This window comes from Oratosquilla oratoria, chromosome 9, assembly GCF_046742065.1.
Source record: "Oratosquilla oratoria isolate Oo_2021 chromosome 9, ASM4674206v1, whole genome shotgun sequence".
NCBI lineage: Eukaryota > Metazoa > Arthropoda > Malacostraca > Stomatopoda > Squillidae > Oratosquilla > Oratosquilla oratoria.
In genome coordinates this window covers 5,335,995-5,344,831 of record NC_134785.1, presented here as the reverse complement: position 1 = coordinate 5,344,831, position 8,837 = coordinate 5,335,995, and the positions used below count along the sequence as shown (strand labels likewise).

General features: G+C 35.5%; 1 pseudogene; it reads left to right on the top strand.

The window, feature by feature from the left end:
- The first annotated feature begins 4,170 nt into the window (after positions 1-4,170).
- LOC143027962 (uncharacterized) lies at positions 4,171-7,043 on the top strand (annotated as a pseudogene).
- Positions 7,044-8,837: the final 1,794 nt, after the last annotated feature.

Here is an 8,837-nt window from a genome sequence, read left to right as displayed (position 1 = left end):
AGGAATAAAAAAAAGTAGAAAATGAGAAGGACCTGGGAGTCATTGTTATGAATAATATGTCACCTGAGAAACATATAAATAAGATTTTTGGAGAAACTTATAATCTAATAAGAACAATCAAAGTTGCATTTACATACCTGGATGAAGAAATGGTGAAGAAAATCCTAATCACCCTGATAAGACCAAGATTGGAATATGCAGCAACGATATGGTCACCAAGTACAAAAAAAATTATAAAAAAAACTTGAAAGAATACAAAGAGCAATTACAAAATTGGCACCAACACTCTCAAAACTATCATATGAAGAGAGACTAGAAAAACTTGAACTACAGACACTAGAGCAAAGAAGAGAGAGAGGAGATTTGATAGCTATTTACAGAATCATGAAAGGCATAGAAATTACTGACAGAGAGAATCTGATAAAATGGGATGACAGAAATACTAGAGGACACGGAAAGAAAATAAAAAAAGACAGCTATAGAAGAGATTTGAAAAAGAACAGCTTTCCTCACAGAGTAATAGACAGTTGGAACAAGTTAGATGAGAAAGTGGTGTGTGCAAAAACAATACATGAATTTAAAAATAGTTTAGATAAAATGAGATATGAAGACGGGACATCACGAGCATAGCTCCCCTTCCCGTAAAATACAACTAGGTAAATACAACTAGGTAAATACACACACACACACATATATATATACGTATTGTATCAGGAAAGTTTCCAAACAACAAATCAATCAGCATAAAACCATAAAAGTTCGTTCTCTTAAGCATTACAGCAAGGAATTGTTCTGCGAAAGGTTGTCCGCGGTTAACTGGTTTTCAGTCGTCAATTGTACAGATGTTGATCAAGCTTGGAATAATTTTTAAGCACTGTTCTTGGGGGTATTAGACAATTTAGCTCCAGTAAAATCAATCAGAATAAAACAACGTTCCGAGCCGTGGTTTTCTGGTGACATCTTGAAAATGATCAACAGGAGAGATAAGGCTTTAAAAGAGTATAAAAAACAAAAGATCAATCTGTTTTCGCTATGTATAAGAAGTTACGGAACGAGGTTCAGGTTATGGTAGACAGAGCTAAGGTAGGATATTACAAAGATTCTCTCCAAACCAACAAAAACAATCCCAAAAAACTATGGCAAACAATCAAACAGTTAGGTTCTTCCAAAAATCTAAAATCCAAAAGTAGTAACATTGGTCTTAATGTTAATGGGATCGCTACTTTCGACAAAGTAGCGGTGGCTCAAAAATTTAACTCCTTTTTCACCACCATTGCTACCACCCTCGTAAATAATTTACCAGTACCTTCAGGTCATTTTGGCCACGAACACATTAATAATTATTATTGGAATCAGGGTGTATCCCATGACACCTTTGCTCTGTCTACGGTTGCTAAGGTAGATGTGTATAAAATGTTGAAGACTGTGAACAGGTCTAAGGCTACCGGACTAGATAATATTCCAGCCAGATTTGTGAATGACTCAGCTGAGCAGATTGCTCCCTGTATCACTCACATAATCAATACTTCGATTCAACAGGGCAAAGTTCCCAAAGATTTTAAATTAGCAAAAGTTACTCCTTTGTACAAGAAGGGTAGCAAAACAGATTCCGGTAACTATAGGCCAGTCTCAGTGCTCGGTATTATATCGAAGGTCTTGGAAAGAGTTGTTTATAACCAGGTTTATGAATACATTCAAAGCAATAACTTGTTCTATGATTTACAATCAGGCTTTCGAAAATCATATTCTACTGATACATGTTTGATCAATTTGACTGATTATATCAAAGGTGAAATTGACAGAGGTAATTACTGTGGAATGGTTATGCTAGATCTCCAGAAAGCCTTTGATACTGTAAATCATGATATTCTATTATTCAAACTACAAGCGTTAGGCTTCAAATCAGATGTTGTTAATTGGATGAGGTCTTATCTAACAGGTCGAGAACAGATTGTGAATGTAAATGGTTCAACATCAAAAGGAGCAAAAATAACATGTGGTGTCCCACAGGGTAGCATATTAGGTCCGCTGTTGTTTCTTTTGTATGTGAATGACATGAAAGCTGCTGTGAACTGTAAACTGCTGTTGTATGCCGATGATTCAGCCTTACTAGTTTCTGGCAAAGATGTAAATAGGATTGAGACGTTACTCAGTGAAGAGTTATTGAATGTCAGCAAGTGGTTGTCGGATAACAAATTGTCTCTACATCTAGGTAAAACAGAATCCATTCTCTTTGGCTCCAATCAAAAACTCAAAAATGCTCCCAACTTCAATATCCAATGTAATGATACTAGCATTCAACTTAGGTCTGTTGTCAAATATCTTGGAACAGAAATTGATCAAAATGTGTCGGGAGAAGTTATGGCACAAAAAATAATTAAAAGGGTCAGCTCCAGAACAAAATTTTTGGCAAGAATACAAAAATACCTAGATGTAGAGACAATGAAGTTACTAGCTTCGGCCCTGGTTCAGTGTCATATTGACTATGCTTGTTCTTCCTGGTATAGCAACCTATCTAAAAAATCTAAGAGTAATCTTCAAATATGTCAAAACAAACTAATCAGGACCGTTTTGAAAATTCATCCACGTACTCATCTAGATTATACGCATTTTAAATTGTTAAATTGGTTACCTGTTGAGAAACGTGTTGTTCAGTTAAAGCTTAATCATGTTCACCAAATTGTGAACGACTCTTGTCCCAGTTATTTGTCAGATACGTTTACACTTGTTAGAAATGCTCGTTCCCTGAGAACTCGTTCTAGTAGGTCATCTGTCATTGTACCTAGGTTTAATAGTTCGTTAGGGAAAAGTACTTTCAAATACACTGGTGCTATTGCTTGGAACTCTTTACCGACCAACATTCAATCAATTGTATCTAAAAGTAGTTTTAAAAAATCAGTTAAATGTTATCTTTTAGACACTGTTCTCTCTGAAGAAAATAGTTTATATGTTTAATTTACACTTCTTATAATCCTAATTTACACTTCGTATAACCTAGCTTTTCTATGATAATCCTTTCCTAATTGTAATATGAGGACCACAGTGGAAATAAGTCTTTTGACTTTCTGTGCCATCCTCAGATGTACAATTATATATACTGTGTATAGTATTGAGTCTTGTATGTATTGTACTTATTGTATGTATGATTGTATCCGAATAAAATTCAATTCAATTCAATTCAATATATATATATATATATATATATATATATATATATATATATATGTATATATATGCAAAGTAGACCACTTCCAAAAAAAGAAACTAACGAAGAAGAGTGCTTTCGTATATTACATCTTCAGTGCAAAAAAGTACATAGTTAAACAGAAATACATAGTTTATATATACATGAAGAAGGAACAAGAACAACTTTACATAAGAGGAGAGGACATTTACCTCCTGGAAAGCGGTAGGTCAGGTCGCATGGGTCAATGCGTCCCACTAATGAGGGAGGGACGACATCAGGTCATAGTCGCAGCGTTAAATTTTACCTTATTATTATTTTGCTCATTTCTTGGCAGATAAAATTTTCAAGTTTGTATAAGCCATTATATAAGTTTGTATTTTGATCACTGGTGGTATGGATCAAACTGCACTCTATTAAGTTTCTTACTATTATGTTATTGGTGTGATAGATAGCATGGGCATTACCCCAATCAACAGAATGATTATTTAATTCAACATGTTTGAAGATTCACTAGAGTTATTGCCATCCCTAACATTTTTCTTATGTTGCTCAATTCTGATGCTTAAGGGTTTGGCAGTTTGACGTACGTAAAATTTATTATACGTTTTGCAAGAAATTTTACAAATTAATCCTTTTTCAACTTTAATACTATTGTTCTTAAAAATTACCTTTACATTAAATCTTTTTAATAATTCTGTGGCACTTAAATTTTCTTGAAATGGCAAAATTAAAACATTATGATAACTTGGTTGGGAAGTTAAAAATGATTTCCTTGCAAAATTGTAAGTAATATCAAGGAATTGTTTAAGGTATTTTAATTTTAACCCAGTGTTAAAAACTTTTCTGATTTCTTCAACGAATTCAGGACTACAGATACGGAAAGCTATAAGAAGCATAGAAGAGAAGACTGAACGTTTAACACTATTTGGATGAGAATGATAATAATGAATATATGAGCTTACATTAGTTGGTTTTCGATACACATGAAATTTAAGGCTGTTGTCATGACGTAGGATAATGCAATCTAAGAAAGGTAAGGTACAATTTTTCTCAATTTCTAAAGTAGATTTAATGAAACAAATCTGGTTAAAAAAAATCATGCACATTTTTATCTTCTAGCCAAAGACATAAAATGTCATCAATGTACCTAAGCCAAGGGATGTTAGGAGGGAAGATTTTGTGCAATATTTTAGTTTCGAAAAATTCCACATATGAATTACTCAAAACTAGGGATAATAGGTTTCCCATACTCCTGCCGAATTTTTGGGAATAGAAATTACCATTAAATTGAAATCTACAAGCTTTAACACATACCTTAATTAGTTCAATCAATGTATATGATGGCAATGGATTTATTAAGTTCATCTTGAAGGAAAAATAATAAATCGTCTATGGGGACTTTAGTAAATAAACTAACGATATCAAAACTAACCAATGTAAATTTATAATTTGGTTTGATATGAAGGAGTTTGTCTATTAAATAAGAAGTGTTTGTAGCATGAAAAGAAGAGATTGTACCTACCAAAGCGCTAAGAATAGTAACTAGCCATTTGGATAGCTTGTAAGAAGCGGAACCAGTTGACGAAACAATGGGTCTAGCAGGGTTGTTACATTTACGAGTCTTAATGAGACCATACATATGTGACAAAGGAGGACTAATTGAAATGAATTTCTGCATGAGCTCTCTATTCTCATGAAGTAGTTCTTTTAACTTTTTGTATTACTACTAACTGCTTCTTGGGATTTTTGTTGAGAAGGGTGTAAGTATTATTATCTAATAAGTCATTCATTTGCCTAAGATAATCATCCTTGTTTAAAATAACAACTGCATTAAATTTATCTGCTTTGGTAAAATGTAAATAATTATCTTTTTTTCTAGGACTAATCATTGCCTTCTGAAAACGTTCTGAGCAATTAGGAACAACCTCTTCTGATAAAGCACCAGAAACGATACCCTTACAAATATTGAAACTTTTAACAGATAAATCATGGTTCTTTAACCTACAGAAAGCTTTACCAATGCCGACAAAATCAGTGGGATTTGAACTGTTGGCAAAACTAAGTCCATATCCTAAAGCTGTTTTCTCATCTGTTCTAAGAATTTTGTCAGAAAGATTAACTACAAACTCACTGTTAGCATGTTTGGCCCAATCACAATTATCAATAAGTTCTTGTAACTTGTTTTTTTAATTTCTTGGTAAGATGGTCACAGATGGATCTCATATTGCAAAAGCAATAATTTAAAAGCACTTCCTTATCAATGGATGGTATGGTTTGTTGAAAAATATGCCACTTTGTCCTTTTGTAGATAAGTACAATTAATAAAATTAAATAGACAAAGCACAAAAGAGAACAACATAATATAATATAAAGCTCAGTAGAATGGCGTATAATAAAATAAAATGAAATAAAACCAAGAAAGATAAAATTAAACGAAATAAAATTATGATAAACTAAAATGAAATAGAATAGAGTAAAAGAAATACGAGATGAAATAAAATACAATCGATTAAATTATTATAAAATTGAATAAAATCAAGCAAAGTAACATAAGATAAGAATAGAATAAAGTTAATTAAATAAGACATAATATAGTGTAAAAATAAATGAAATAGAATAAATAAAATAAAATAAAACAAAATTAGATATAGGCCTTATGATCGTGTCGCAGAGACCATGGGGATGACTGTGAATGCTGTGAGGATGATGATGAAGAACAGCACGCACTCTTGTTCTGGATCACCAACACCGCCCGTAACAGCCACTCCCGCAGCAACATCGTCTGGAACACCGACGTCCATCGCCACCACGGCCGCCTTTGACAATTTCGCCATTGGTGCCATTCGCCGGCATGTACACAACAAATTTGCTGCCAAACAACCCGGAAGAAACCTCACAGACGACGGTGTGGCGATTACTTCACAGCATGGGGTTCAGGTATCAAACTTCACAAAGGAAAATGTACGTGAAGAAAGAAACTTTAGATATTGTGTGTCGTCGTGTTAATGCTCTTCGATCACTCAGGAAGCATCGGGAGGAGGGGAGATTGGTGGTTTACGTCGACGAGACGTGGTTTACTACCCGAATGCACCACAGTAAAGAGTGGGTGGACACAACACAGCCTAACACCAGTGCCATCTTCAGCCGTCAAGTGCCCCCTGGGGAGGGTGAGCGCTTTGTGGTAGTAGCAGGTGGCACAGATGAGGGATTCATTGACGAATCATTTCTGTGCTACCCTGCCAAGAACAAAACAGGAGACTACCATGGTGAAATGAACAGCGCCCTATTCATTCACTGGCTGACATCACAGCTTTTGCCGGCGCTCGTTGAGCCATCGGTACTGGTGCTTGACAACGCACCCTACCACAGTCAGCTGGCCAAGGAGACCCGTTGCCCCACCACTGCCACAAGAAAAGCGGAGATCGTGAAATGGTTGGAGTGCCGCAGCCTACCATTCCCACCACATGCTACGCGCCCTGAGTTGCTACTGATCTGCAAGGAGAACCGGCCCGAGCCACGCTACACGGTTGACGAAATTATCCGATCATGGGGTCATGAGGTCATCCGTTTGCCACCAGCTCATCCAGAATTTAACGCCATCGAACAAGTGTGGGGCTGCATAAAGCAACACGTGCGTTCAACGCTGCAGCGGTTCACTCGGGCAGACTTGCAAGCGCGGCTCCAGGAGGCAAAGCTTATCGCAACCAAAGAGGTGTGGGCGGGTGATGTGAGAAGGTCCAGATCGTTCGAAGAAGAGTACTGGTCATTGGACAACATACATGAAAGTGTGGAACTCGTCATCATCACCATGGATAGTGATGACGAGGATGAACTGTTTATCCATAGTGGTATGTAATGAAATAAAATGCATGTCCAGTTATTATTATAATTTCCTTATCCATCATATGTATAAGCTTGTTATTGAATTCCCTCTCCGGGTGCATGGTATTCAATTATTATTACATTTTTTTTTTTTAGAGAGAGAGACAGAGAGAGAGAGAGGAGGAGGAGGAGGAGAAGGAGGAGGAGGAGGAGGGAGGAAATGGGGAGGAAGGAGGTAAGGGGAGGAGGATGGGATACACGAGGTAGTTTGTGATGACGTCACAACTTCACTTGTTCGATTTACTTCACGGGTGTCGGCTGCGAGACATTTGATGCCAAGAGTAGACACCGTAAATAAATACACTTGTGAATGCACTATAACGTCAAAAATTAGCTCAGGGTGTGAATTAAGCTGTGCTAATATATTATGCTGATGTGAATGGTTATTTCGGAAATATGAGCGAAAAACGATGGGTCAAAGCCGCTGAAATACTTAGTAGAAGAGAACTAAACAGAACGTAGATGAACTGAACCAAAACAAAACAGAAATTACTCCAACCTAACCCAACCAAACTTTACACAATTCAACCCAGTGTAACCTAACCCAATCTAACCCAACCCAACTCAATCCAACTCAACGGAGTAGAATGTCACCGTCTTCATTGGCTGTGCTTGTAAAAATTATCAATAGATTTGATAGGCAGGTAATCTAGATTAATTTAACTAAAGAAAAAGTGAAAGTATATCTTATAATAGTAGAAAGCGTTCACCATGGCTGGTGAGAGATTATAAAACTACAGCCGCCTGCCTTCAGTTTCAGTTCTGCTTGATTTTTCTTGCTCCCCCTTCAGTGTTGAATACTGGACATTTAATATAAATTTTGATATATTATGAATGTGACATATGATGAGGGGAAGATCCATGAATATTGAGTTTAAAAGAGTAATCTTATTGTTTAAAACTGATTAGTTTATCTTCGAAACAGTATCAAAGCAGCAAAACAATTCCCGCTCATATGTCCATTTTCTCGTTACTCACGAGAGAAAACAAGCATTTAGGGGTAACATTAAAAATATTTATTTATTTAGTTGTTTATTTATTTATTTATTTATTCATCTATTTATCTATTTCAGTTATGTAAAAGGAATATGAATAGGTAATAGGAAATCATAAGAAGAGGAAATTGAGAATAATGAGTCAGAGCAAGTAATGCAGTCAATACCTCAAACGGGACGAGAAAAAAAAAATGAGAAAAAGTTTAGGACGGGAAAGAATGGATGAGTGAAACAGTCTAAAAGTAGATTTACATACACATTCCAAAAGGCCCTTTCCCCTTATAATAGGATTAGCCTTGTCAATGCATACACCATTTTCCCCTCTTTTATCTTAGCTGCTTGTGGATGAAGGGTCATCCATGTCCCCGCCCACTGCCCTGGGTCAGAAGCAATGCACCAAAACACAGCACATCCACAGCAAGACATAACAACCCCACAGCTTCATCGAAGGGGAAAATGAATACATATATAAATGTAAATAAATAAATAAAATAATAAATCAACAGATTAATCATCAACAAATAAATAGATTGATACATAGATAAATTAATGAATAATAATAAATAGGGAATAAAAATGAATAGAATATATGAATAAATAGATAAACAAACAAATGCATTGTGGGAAATAAAATGAAAGAAGATATTTTGGTTGTCTTCTAGTGTATTACAAAATTAGTACTAAATATTCAGGTATAATATAATCATCCCTTTCCGTGTTTTTTTTATTATTATTTTTTTTCTATCCCTCAGGGTATGGAGCACTGTCACTAT